Source organism: Lissotriton helveticus, chromosome 8 (assembly GCF_964261635.1).
Source record: "Lissotriton helveticus chromosome 8, aLisHel1.1, whole genome shotgun sequence".
Lineage (NCBI taxonomy): Eukaryota > Metazoa > Chordata > Amphibia > Caudata > Salamandridae > Lissotriton > Lissotriton helveticus.
In genome coordinates, this window is record NC_136069.1 from 1,568,876,705 (window position 1) to 1,568,888,753 (window position 12,049).

Genomic DNA, 12,049 nt, shown 5'->3' on the forward strand with positions numbered 1-12,049 from the left:
TTTCAAGTTATCCTTAAAAATCATAACTCCGGTTGTACTTATTGTTTTTTCATCGTGTTGTGCTTATTTTGCTCATTAAATTAAGCTCTCATGTTCTCACCAGATGTGATATCTTTTTGTATGGAGTTTGCACTATTTTACTGTTGAACAAATATGTTACACAATACCTCTTAAGTGAAGCCTGCCTGCTCTATACCAAGCTTTCAGAGGGTGAACACAGGTTAATGTTTGTTGTGTATCTGACTTACCCTGACTAGGATGGTGGTTCCTGCTTGGACAGGGCCAACCAGAATCCCAATATCTTACAGGACTTTTGAAAGAATCATGTCATAATTGGAAAAATAACACTCAAAGCGTTGTTGTCTATAAAATAAGCTAAGCAGTATGCTACATGTGATTGCATATATTGTTGGGATCTTTTTAGCATTGTACCACTGTGGCTGTTGTATTTGGCATTGCTTATTTTTTCTCAGTATTGTCATTTTGAAGGTATTACTGTGAGCTTGGTAGTTTGGAACTTGGTTCCTTTTTCCACTTGTTGCGCTCGTCCCTGCCTTCCTGCTATTATTTTCCGCCATTGCTCCCCGCTTCCCACCTCCCTCGACAGCCCCCCTCTCAGGACTACTGATGCAGGCCGCTGCACGGCCCCAGTGAGTTACCCTGGCCTCCCTCGTCTGCGTGCTGCTTCCCGCTGCCTCCGCCTGTGCCAAAGCCTTGTGCCTCAACCTCAAGTTCAGTGACCTCAGGTTCAGGTGCTTGTTTCTTGCACTGGTATTGTTGAGATCTGTTTAGCATTGTACCACTGTCGCTGTTGTATTTGTCACTGTTTATGTTTGCTCAGTATCGTCATATTGTTGCTATTATTGTGTGCTTTGTTGTTTGGAACTATGTTCCTTTTTCCACTTGTGGCACTCATCCCCGCCCTTCCAGCTGTTCTTTCCTGCCGTTGCTCCCTGCCAGTGCTGACCCCTCCCAGGACTACTTATGCAGGCTGCTGTCAACCTCTGCCCCTTCCACCATCCACTGCTACACCGCCAAGGACCTTCTGGATCTAGACCCTGGAGGCTACAACAACAACTGCTTCTTGGCCTCCCCGCGATCAACCAAAGGACTCTTCACCTGCCACCACTGCCGCTTCTCATGCGGCACAAAACGTACCAGCCCACAGCGGCCCCCACGTGTAGTAGGCTAAGCACAACCCTGTACAACTCAATCCATTTCCTCAGCAAACACAACATCCGCTCCCCTGACATAGCCTTCATTGCCAAAATGTGGTTCAACCTCACCAACATCGTCACCGCCACACACATTTGCTACAAGATGATACACAGAGACTGCACAAACAGACACAGTGGAGGCATCACCATAATCTTCAAGGAAACCATCAGAAGCAACATCGCCAAAGACAACCCCGCATTCCTCATGGAATACCTCAATCACTGACTACAGATCGCAGCCATGATCACATTAAGAGGCATCCTCATGCACAGTCAACAAGGGCCCAATTAGCCATCTCCAACCTCATTGCCCCCAGCCATCGAATCCCACCACTTTGTCCTGCTCGGCGATCTCAATTTACACATTGATGACCCTACTGACACCAACACCGCTTCCCTCTTAGAATACCTCAACAATTCGGCCTCACCTCAACTAGTCACTGAACTCACCACAGAGCAGGACACACACTCAATGCCATTTTCACCTCCAGCGACGGACTCATATTTACCCATATCACAGAGCTCACCTGGACTGACCATGCCATCATCCACTTACCATCTCCAGCAGAGCTTAGCACACAACATTCAAGCACCACAGTGCCACCAACCGCAGTTGGGGAAAAGTTACCAAGACGCAATGGACCCAATCCCTAAGTACCATACAACCCAAGTCTTCTGCAGACCTCAGCCAGGCTGTCGGAAATTTCACCATCTAGATCACCAAATGCACCAACAAAGTCACCCCACTGACACCAGCCGAAACCAACAAAGCTTCGAAATTAGCCAGCTTATACACCCCTGGGCTCAGAATCACCAAGCACAACTGCTACCGACTTGAGAGGCGATGGTGAGATGCCAAGGAACCTCTGACAGAGTTACCCAGAGAGCAACCCTCAGCAACTACCACCGGCACAACAAGGAAGCTAAGAGAGTAGCCATCACCGACCGCCTAAAAACCGCAGTCAACCACACGGAGGTACTATTCCAGATTGTCAAGGAATTCGCCAACCCTCCAGCCACAGAGAACACCATCCACCCCTCCCAAAAACTCAGCAACTCCCAATCAGACTACTTCCCAGCAAGATAGCCATGATCTACAACAACTTCGACCCCCAACCCACCACCCTTGACCTCAACAACCTCAAGCAACCAGCAATTACCAGGCAAACACTAACCACCTGGTCAGCACTCACTGCACAGACCACTTTAACCATCATGTCGTCCATCCACTTTGGGTCACCCACCGACCCCTATCCCCACTATCTCTTCAACCTCAGTGCCACCACATTCAGCACAAAGCTCATCAGCATCCTCAACACAGCCATCTCCACAACAACCTTTCCAGGCAACTGGAAACATAGGATGGTCAGACCACATCTGAAAAAGCCCTCGGCTGACCCCAGCAACCTCAAAAACTACAGACTGATCTCCCTGCTCCCCTTCCCAGCCAAAGTACTTGAGAAAGCAATCAACCAACAACTAATTGAATACCTCAAACTCAACCAACTACTCGATGCCTCACAATCCGGATTCCATACCAACCTCATCACCAAGACCACACTGATTGATGACACAGATGACATCAGATCTCTCATTGACCGTAGAGAAACTACTGTCCTGATCCTCCTCGACCTCTCCACTGCATTTTACACCGTCTCCCACCACACCCTCATCAACAGATTCCATGCTGCTGGTAAACCGCAAAATGCCCTCAAATGGATTACATTCCTCTCAGGACACACACCAAGCATCCGACTACCTCCCTTGTTCCCTACACCCAGAGACATCACCTGCGGCATACCCCAAGCCCCACCCTGGTCAACATCTACATGACCACTCTCAGACATCGTCAGATACCACGGCCTCAACATAATCTCCTATTCCGAAGACACTCAACTCATCCTCTCACTCACCGAGGACCCCACCAACACCAAAACCAACTATTGCAGCGTCATGACAGAAGTAACCAAATGTGTGAGAAACAGCTGCCTCAAGCTCAACTCAGACAAAACAGAAGTACTGACCTTCGCGAAGAACACCTCAGTATGGGACCATAGCTGGTAGCCAGCAGAACTTGGACCAATGTCCACACTAACAGACCATTCACGCAACCTCAGAATCACCCTCAACAGCCAACTGACTATTAAGTCAACGCAATCGCTGCCTCATGATTCCACACCCTCCACTGTTTCTGGGATTCTGCACATACACAGAACTATGCTCAGGAAAACAGGACCGCAGAGTGTAGGGGCTAAACCTTCCTACACCCTCAGTACCCACAATCCGAGAACTGACTAGCTGTAGTGTCTCATTCGTTCTCCTACATAATCACGAAGCTACAAATGCTTAGACAACCCAGAACACAACACTCCCGACTCTCTCAGAAATCGTGGTAGCAAGATGTACCCTTTCGCTCACTCACTCATACTTGTCAACAATAGGAATAGACAGAGTCACTGTTATAGTTCAAAATGTTTATTTTTAACTATTGTGCTCTACAATGCAGTATACAAGTCACTACCAGCAGCAAAACGCACAAACCTAACACATTTAGCATTGTAGCAAGCCCATAGGCTATGAAAGGGGGAAATCATTGTATACTGACAGTGGATAAAGGACTATTAGGCCTAACCACTCCCCTTGGAAGAAGTTTTATTATTTAAAGGAAAATCTCTGGGCTTCGTCAGCAGGCCCCATACCATAGTTCCTTGATTGCAATTTTTACATTATAGGAACATCATAGCTCTTCTCCCTGTGTGTTAAACCAACATGCCATCCAATAATATCAAAGCATGGGATTCCAGCAGCTGCAGCTGTGTGGCATGGTTTGTCTAAGTGCTGGGAACTGACCAGAACAGAATAACAAGGGGCATTGTTTATTTACCTTGCACACCGTGTTCAGACTAAACTCCAGGAACAGGCAGGGAACCCAGAAAGCAGACAGTTCTCATGTGAAAGGCACAAGCAGAGTCTTGCTAAACAAAGTCATGTAGTAACGTGCGCAAAAGCAGCATCAGGGCAGCGGTGCTCATGCTAACTTTGAGCCTGCTTAATTTATTAAAATCTGTTTTCAAACTTGAATTGAAGGCCAAAGGGAACTATCTACAGCCTCATGTGAGGGTGGAAAATGCACATTGCTACAACAAGTGACACAATGGGAACCCGTTATTATATACGGGATGCCTGCCGATAAGCCACAGTAGTCGTTGTTGTTCAAAATAAGATAACTGCCGTTAGAAAGAATTGTGAGAGCCGGAATTATTGCCGGAACTGGCGTTCCTTTTAAAAAAAAAGCCAGATTAGGTGCGGACACATTACAAGCGCCGTGCAACTTAACTTGTTTACAAACTAAGGAGTGTCCCACTGTGAAATCGCAGTCCTCCCCTGTTAGGAAAACTTCTGTATCCTCCCGCCGACATCTGTAAGTAAATGGAAGGGACCATAATTCATGTAGGAAAGCACTACCCAAGGGTTCAAAGCGGCTAATCGGTAAATGTTTCAAGCAAGATTTAAACTGAAATAGTGAAAAAGGCAAAGAGATAACACCATGAATCAACCATGAATCAAACATACAGCTGAATCTGTTTCCGCTACAGAAAATGGGAAGTGTTCCAATCTTTCTATGTGTATCAGTGTATATGTAGCATATTTCATGGGCATGAATCTCTGTTTTTCAGTTACATTAAAAGGCAAAAACAAAGCAGAAGCGTTCAAATAATCCCATGGTACTTTTCCCATTTTGAGTGTGTGTAACGTCCATGCGAATTGCATTACAGATTGTAATTGTTTTTCACCATGATATAAAACAGAAACATCATTGTGAACAATATCTGTATCAGATGAAACAATATTATCTAGAGTGTAAATGTGAGAAGACAATATATTTATGCTATTATCATCTACTGCAAGAACCTTCTCCAAATTAGCTTTGTCAATTTGGCGCAGACAGTTTGCTGCTTCAATTTAAGAAAGTGTCCATAATTCATTGTATGTTGCATAGATTAATCTTTTTGATCTGGGGGACTTAGGACCCAAGAGAAAATCAGCCAAGTTGATGTCGCTAGACAATAGGAATAGGTATTGTTTAACAGATGACAGAGTGGAATGTTGTAACCACAGTTGACACAATATACCCCCAGAATATGTGGTGACTGAGTGTGTATGAGGGTATCGAGGATCAGGTCTAGTTTGTGTTCAACCGGTTGTTTCATTATAAAAACGCAGATGACAATCATTAGAATTGGTTTGCCACAACAAAAATCATGAAGGGTCAACATCAGAGATATTGAAACTGTGATTTTGAAACAGAGCTTGCACGACATATAATGTATAATTGGTGTGTTTAAGCCAATTATCATATTCAGCCAATGACGGAATGGAAGGAATATTTAAATTCTTGGCAGTAGCCAGGCCAAAACAAGTAGTTTGGTGTACCATGTCATTTAAAAACAACTTTTGATTTGGAATGAGGTACGCACAATGCCAAGCTTCGGTCCCCTGGACAAACGGTTTGAATATATTAACTTTGTGTGTGTCAAAAAATATTTTGATTGAGACAGCAATTTTAATTTAAAGAAATAGGAGTCTGGATTGGACATGTTGTAATCAGTGAAAGTGTTGTTGATGTTCCCTGTAAGGGAGTTGGACAATGTTCCCATTGTGTGCAACCAAACGTTGGTCTCAACGTGTTTGTTTTGTTCAGGAAATGGTGACCATAATGTTGGTGACAAAACAAATCGGCATAATTGGCAGTATTCAAATACAAATCCTCAACATCAAAAGCAGCATAATACTCCAAACCCAAAAACAAGGAATGTACTGCTTGTACATCCTGTAGGAAGGTGGAATCTGACTGCATGGTTATCCCAATTTTTTTCCTGGTGTTTTGCTGGTTGTTTGACTAGCCTGAGGGGGATCATACTATCCCGGACCAGTCTATCTGCTTTCTCTCTTAAATTGATTACATGTACTTTAGGTACACTCCACATTAGATACTGGGGTACCCTTATCAGTCCCTAGTATATGGTACCCCATGTACCCAGGGCATAGGTACTCCAGAGGTTTCCCAGGGGCTGCAGCATGTATTATTTATGCCACCCCTGAGAGACTATTCAAAATGGCACCACAGGTCTGCTACTGCAGCCTGTGTAAGGTGGTGCATGCACCCCTTACTTAGATATAGGTTACCTATATCAAGTCTGAATCACTGCACATATAAACCTAACAGTCACCCCTATGGCAGGCCTTATCAATCCTGAAGGCAAGGTGCTGGGTTTCATGTGAGAGGGTGCCCCTGCATCAGCAGAGCCCTTCTGCAGCCTTCGGAATCTATTCTCCAGGGTTGTCTGTGATGCAGCCAAACCATATATACTTAAGTGCAATATAACCTCGCGGTAAATGCGAACTTTAAAACGGCTGCCTACAAACATGTCATGTTTGGTGTCAAACACCTTGCAGTCATACCTCCACACCAGGAACTGGTATGGGAGGTATGATTCCTCCCTTGTAGAACCAATACTGTGGGTCAGCGGTCTACCCAGTACCAGCTTTCTCGACCTGGGCAGCACAAAATGGATGCTGCCAGCAACAGACACGAATCTGCCCTCCTGCTGCTAAGCTGAGCTCGAGCAGCGGAGGCTTGACAATAGGTTTCCTGTCACAGGGAGGTGTGGCCACCTCCCGGACAATCTTTAGTGTACTGGGGCTGGGGGGGTGCACACTGAGTGTGACTGAAAGTCTGCACTGGGGGCGCATTTGGTGTCCCTGTGCAGAGTCCAGCTCAAACCGGTTGCAGGAGCCAGTTGCTCCTGCTCGGGTGCGAAACTGGACAAAGGACATGGGTGTAACCATCCCTCTGTCCTGTACCTCCTATAGGAGGGTCCCCAGAGTTTGTCCAACCCCTTCCTTGGGTATAAAGTAGGAAACCTGACTACAGGCCTTCAGAATTTACCTGGACTAAACTCTGCAAACAGAAATCAAGTACTTTGACGGTCTACACTTCGCACGAAGTCAGAAGTATCTCCCTTGGAGTCAAGAAGTTACTCCCCTGCAGCAGCAGGCACCTTAAAGCATCTGACGGGTTTGCATCTCCCGCGCTCCTGAGGACTCTGAAGATTTCTGCAACACAGGAGGTGGGTTCCCGGGCATCTCTGAGGTCGATCTACTTTCTCAGCAATCATGAGACCAATATCCCTCGTGGGGACTGAGGTAACGGGTTTTTAGGAACCCGCCGGTGTTAGGGGATAACACCCGAAGACCTCTGAGTTCCCTTGTTCCGGACCACAGAAACACGTAGTCTTCTAGTCGCAGTCAAAGATCAAGTTTTATTGGTAGCTACCAAGTAACACGTGTCCCAGAAGTACACCACACAGAGAGTAGGTTCTTGGGAGACTGTTCGTTTTTACAGAACCAGCCGTCTCCTTATATATCAAATATATGGCTTCAAGCAAGAATTCTTGAGTTTATGGTATGGCAACACACATATTTCTACAACAATACAAAGAGCGAAGTCATGTAAGCAAGCCCATATTTTAGATGTCCAGTTTGCTGATATATTACCCAGTTGGACCGGGAACTCCCATCAGATATAGATGAACCACCAATAAAGGAAGGTACAACCCAGCCATAAAAAAGGCCATAAACAAGATACGGGGACAGGTGCGTGTTTGAAGGAAACATGGGCTGTATGTAGTGAATGGTTCGTGGAATGTTATGCGTAGATGCTATCGTATTCGGTCACTGGGCGAGGAGCTGCCTAAACAGGTTTGGCCGAAGACAGTGGAGTCAGTTGGGACAGGTCAGGGGAAAGTCACGAAAGGTGGACGTGTCTATTTGGATCAAGCTCGACCTTTAATTGACTTATCATGAGGGCAAGATGCAAGATGGATGCCGGTCACAAAATGGAGTTTAAGGGATGGGACGGAAACTGTGATTTAGGGGTGTTGGCAACCCTCGATTGTAACGCAAATACATAGGAATGATGTCCTAATCATTATCGGTTCGTAGACACCAAAATCGTCTTGGTACGTTGAGATTTTGTGACACGGGTATTGGACCTCGATATCGGGAAAACCACAGGGTCCGGATTTTGGGAACCACAGACCCTCCTTTTGCCCTCATATAAGGCAATAACTCATGCTAATCTGAGTCCAAATCGGTATGGAGAAATTCGTGGAGATGTTGCTGGAGCATCATTCTGTTACTCAGCTCGTCCTGTGACACAGGCTTCCGTACACACGAGGTAGCACAGAGGCCACATAGTGCAGGAGCACACTGTATACACAAGCAAAACATGAACAGAAGTGCCAAGATCATCCCAATGAAAATCAAAGTTTTCCATCCCCAGGCAGTGATCAGTTCCCAGAACCACCCCAGCAGGGACCAATCCCCTTTCTCAATGTGAAGGGAACCAGATATTTCGTGTAGTTTGGAGATGGCCTGGTATACTGTCGGTGCGTTATCAGGGATAAAAATGCAGCAACTGGATTGGATGACTCTACACACACCACCACGATCGGCGAGTATAATGTCTAAGGCAATTCGGTTCTGAAGGGTCATAAGTCGATCCGACTGAAGCTCTGTTGTGAAATTGCCAAGTGCTCCGGCCGTTGTAGTCATGGCGGATTCAACTACCCTCGCTAACTGGCGAATATTCCTGCTGTTCACCATAGGCCCCCAAAATGGCAGAAAACCCTTTGTGAAGTCAACAAATTCCTGACCCGCGGTGTCGTCTTTACTCACGACACCTCTAGCTATCCTTGTCCGATGGTAATCTGCTCGGGCCGTGTAGGTGGGAGGCAGCAGAAATGAAATGAAACATGAACCTGAGAAATCAGGGGGCAACCACGTGTAGGCTTGGTCGTGGCAAACGAAATACGTGCCTTCAGCTGCCAGGAGTATAGGGGAAGTTCGGGAAGCAAATACGTACGTTTCCGTGCAAACGCTCTTTCCTAACTGTGCTGTGGGGTTCCTACCAATACCCTGTAAGCATAAGTGACCTCGGTGGGGAACTATCCAAACTGGGCGAGATTTCTGTGGTGCCTGGCTCTTGACCAGGTAAACCCCATGTTTGGTCACATTCCAACGGGAGTAGGGACTCAGTTCATCTTTGGGCATTGTCAGATAGGTGTCGATATCCCTACTCATGTTCCTTATCCCTGCGATTAGCGCCTTGTTACTGGAATCGCTCGCAGCGGAACGGGTCGGGTATGGTTCTAGGGCGAATAAGAACAGGGTCTGGAAAGCCCACAGAGAACCATAGTAGCTAAATGGCAAAATGAAGTATGGGATCCCCTTATCGGTTGTGTGTGGCATAAGTCCGCATATCCAACAGTTTGACGTGTTCATTATGGACTGGTGTTGGTGTAGAAGCTGGATGAAAGAGTTGTTTACAAATTCGAGTCTTCGGGCAGACTCGTGTTCAGGTAAAGGGTGAAAGTAGTGTGGAGAAATAGTGGGAGGAGGTGGTGTCTGGGTGTCATTCGAAAAGGTAACTTTAAATACGAACAAAGCATAACCAATAAAAAACACAAGTATGCTACATAACATTAAAACACATAATATCAGGAATGTTCTTCTGGACAGTATCGTGCATAACTGTTTTTCAAAGTTCGTGAGTCTGACAGGTCTCTCTACCCTTGGAAACTCCATCCTCTAGTTGCTGCCCGCGGTGGTTGATTGATTCTCCCAGGGAGCGCGCTCTGCTCAGTCCGGGGTAACTCCCGTGGACCAATCAGAACCGTGGACCTAGAACTTCCCAGTTGCACTCCCCAGACTTCAACTGCGACCCTAGCAGCAGAACCGGATGGCGGTTCGAAAAATCAAAAATGAGCTAGTTCCCTTGGGGCGAGAGAGCTGAAAATTCAAAAATAGTTCTTAGGGGAAAAAGAAATTACATCAGATCACACTTTATTAGTTCTTTTGTTTAGATCGCAGGTCGTATCGTCGTTTCCCAGGTACGGTGTGATCTTCAAACAGCGTTTCAGGTTCAGTAGTGTCCAATTGCATAGATGGCGACACAAGTCCTTGCAAAATCTGATCACTCTCCTTTTCGGTACTAGTCTCTTTCAAACGGGCATCGCTGAAAGGGATGAATCGAGGTACGGATTCTGTCTCAGAGTCAGCAAGTCCTTTGTTGACCCACCGGTCTTATGGAAGGGATAGAGGGACCCGTTTGCAGTGGGTCCCATGTACCCAGTTCTTCTTGCCTTCAACCCGAACAGCAGATCTTGTTGAAAGTAGTACCAGGTGCGGTCCGGTCCACCTCGGTTGTCCATTGTTGGTGCGCTGAAAATTCCGCAACAAAACCCACGAACCGGGTTCGATGAGGTGACCTGGATCGTCAGAGGCTGGCGGAGAAGAACTGTGAACCTGTTGGTGTAAAACACACAATTTAGTTGTCAATTCGCACAAATAGTCAAGCAGTACGGGGTGCTCTATCTCGCTCAGTTTCTTGGGTCTTGGCACGCCCCAGACGTTGGCTGGGCGGCCAAACACGATTTCATGGGGGCTAAGTCCTAACCTGGAGTGGACAGTCGTCCTGGTTGACAAAAGTGCTAGAGGCAAGGCATCAGGCCATTTAAGACCTGTACTGGCTTGGATTTTGGCTAGTTTGAGTTTTAGAGTGCCATTGTAGCATTCTACTAATCCAGCTGATTGGGGGTGATTTGCAGCGTGGAATTTTTGGTGTATGCCTAGACACTCACACACTCTCTTCATCACGCATCCTACGAATTCACTTCCGTTATCACTCCAGACAATTCTAGGCATACCGAATCTAGGGAAGAACTCTTTGACAAGGGCTTTGGCAGTTGATAAGGCGGTGTTGTCCTTAAGGGGGTACGCTTCCACCCACCTTGAAAAGGCGCAAACAACAACGAGAACGTATTTCAGGTTGTTGCACCTCTCCATGTGGATGAAATCTAGCTGCAAAACCTCGAACGGATACGTTGGAGGCGCAAAATGACCAGCTGGAGTTGGCGTTCCCCTACCGGGATTGTACTTCAAACATACCATACACTTTCTGACCACGCTTTCTGCGTACTTTGGGATATTGCTATTCTGCCATACTGGGGCCAATAGTTTACATATTCCTCTCGAATTGATGTGTGCCATTCCGTGAGCCATCGTTACCACTGCAAGTACGTATGCATTAGGTACTAACCATCGCTGGTGTTCCGATAGTTCGACCCAACAACCATTCGCATCCAATCTACCTGTGCTTTCTCTCCATTCATTCATCTCGTTCTCAGTGGCCTTGGCTTGTATTGATTTTACGCTTTCAATAGTGTCCTCACACATTCCTACATCAGCAATCCATCTAGCGGGACCCATGACATACATCCGACTCATTGTGTTCCTTGCAGTTCCTTTCGCAACCTCATCTGCAAATGCATTTCCGCGGCCAACATCATCCTGAATCTTTCTGTGTGCACTACATTTTATAATGGCGACTTGTAGGGGCAAGGTGAGTGACTCAAGGAGCTCATTGACTAGCTGGCCATGTTGTATCTTTGCACCATGGGACGTAAGGAACCCTCGTTCACGCCATAATCTCCCAAAACTGTGAGCCACACCAAAGGCGTATTGGCTGTCAGTATACACATTCACTCGCTTTCCTTTCGCCAGCACACATGCTCTAGTAAGCGCTATCAACTCTGCAGCTTGTGCAGAACTGTGGGGAATGCGTGCAGTCTCTACAATGGTGTGTAACGTCGTTACGGCATATGCTGTAGTCGTATCACCATTCGGCAACTTGAAACATGAACCATCAACCCATAGAGTATCATTGCATTCGGGAAGGGGAGTGTCCTGTAAGTCTACTCTCCCTTTTG